Raw genomic sequence first — 1,880 nt, 5'->3', positions numbered from 1 at the left:
TCTCAGTCTCTCTGTTTTTTTTTTTTTTTTTTTTTTTAATGGCAGTTAGGCTTGAAAAGCTCAGAATTATCAGACAGGGGGACTTTAGCAATGTCTTTAAACACATCAGGGCCAAGCATCTTGCTGTAAATGGCTTTGCAGCTAGGTGGTATTAATGTCTCTGCCACAGTGTGGTACTTTTTGGATTTAGCAACAAGTTCAGCAACAAGGCTTTGAGGGCCTTCTAATTAACCTTTTTAGTTTTTCTCAAGAGTTGCCTGTTTCTCTGTGTTTTCATGAAGGCGAACAAAATAGTCCATCAAACTGTTTTGAAGAGATGGGTGTTTCGTTTGGAGATGACGTTTAAACTTGCTTGGCACCAGGGCGCTGCTGGATAGCTGCTCGTGTCGCGTTCAAGAACTGCTTGGTTTTCTAGCCATCAGCCACCTTGCTGTCCTCGACAATGTGTTTGAATAAAACACATTGAAATAAAACAGACAGGAGGATTAACAGTCATCACATATGGATGAGGTGGCTGATGGCTCGAAATCCGAGCAGTTCTTGAAAACTACATGAGCAATACCTCGTTCATTTGCACATGACCGTAACCTTCTACCTACTCCTTCCTTCCAACTGCTACTCTGCCTGACGAAGACAAAAAAAAAAATGCGACAATGCATAATTTCTCGCGGCAAACCTGACGATCTCTTATGGCACACTAGTGTGCGGCACACTGGTTGAAAAACACTGCCCTACCAATCATCTTGAATGTCACTTTTCATGTTATTGGTTCCAAATCTTTGTCCATTCAAGATGAGCAATGAAATCACTTTATATGGTAGTGACTGTGAATCAATGACCTTTAGTCAAGGTCATAGACAGTGGTGGGTAGTAATGCGTTACATTTACTCCGTTACTTTTACTTGGGTAACTTTTGGAAAAAAGTAACTTTTGGTGAAAAACGTACTTCTAAGAGTAGTTTTACTAAGCCATACTTTTGACTTTTACTTGAGTAGATTTGTGAAGAAAGACGAAATGCTATTCCGCTACACTAGTCGTTACATTTTTCCTCTTTATTATACATACTGAATTAGACTTGACTTTTTTTTTTTTTGCCAGAGACGCCAACTGTGGCTCAACCAGTTTCACCAATGAGAAGTCGCAACAATAATCTCATGACTCCATTATACCAATCAGACTCTAGTTTGCCGTTGTGTGATCACGTCTATCATGGCGTCTTTAAACCACCGTAAAAAAAATGAAGTATTTGACATAGAGCACCGCCGTCAACATGACTTGAAAGCGTGGATTTGAATCTCTCTCTGTTTTTATTTGGCACAGATTGACCACGGGGAAAAAAAAAGATATGATCCTTTCAGTTTTATAATAGAAAATGTTTTCTCCACTAGAGGGCCCTCATGCTCTTTGGACGATTTTTTTTCTCTCGCTGGAATTCAATGTTTTTTTTTTTGTTTGTTTTTGTATTTCTTTGGCTTAATGTGGTACAGTTATGGTACAGTATAATAATAACAGTTCATATAGGTAACTGTGGTGAGAAAAAAATAACATTTGCTTTGTTGTTGTTTATTATTTTGAAAATTTGTTTAAAAAAAAAACATCGGAAGTGGCTACTACTTACAATCATTACTTGAGTATTCTTTTCACCAAATAGTTTACTTGTACTTGAGTACATTTTTTGGATGACTACTTTTACATGAGTATTATTATTCTGAAGTAACGCTACTCTTAAGCGAGTAAAGGTTTTGGCTACATTACCCACCTCTGGTCATAGATTGACAGTCAGATTCTGATTCATCAGACTTTTAATTAACATCCCATCCCTTACTACTACTTCCAGCTCATTGTGTCCAAACTTGCCTTCATCATCCATAAAATTTACT

The sequence above is a fragment of the Corythoichthys intestinalis genome, chromosome 21 (genome assembly GCF_030265065.1).
Source record: "Corythoichthys intestinalis isolate RoL2023-P3 chromosome 21, ASM3026506v1, whole genome shotgun sequence".
Taxonomy (NCBI): Eukaryota; Metazoa; Chordata; class Actinopteri; order Syngnathiformes; family Syngnathidae; genus Corythoichthys; species Corythoichthys intestinalis.
This window is presented reverse-complemented; position numbering follows the sequence as displayed.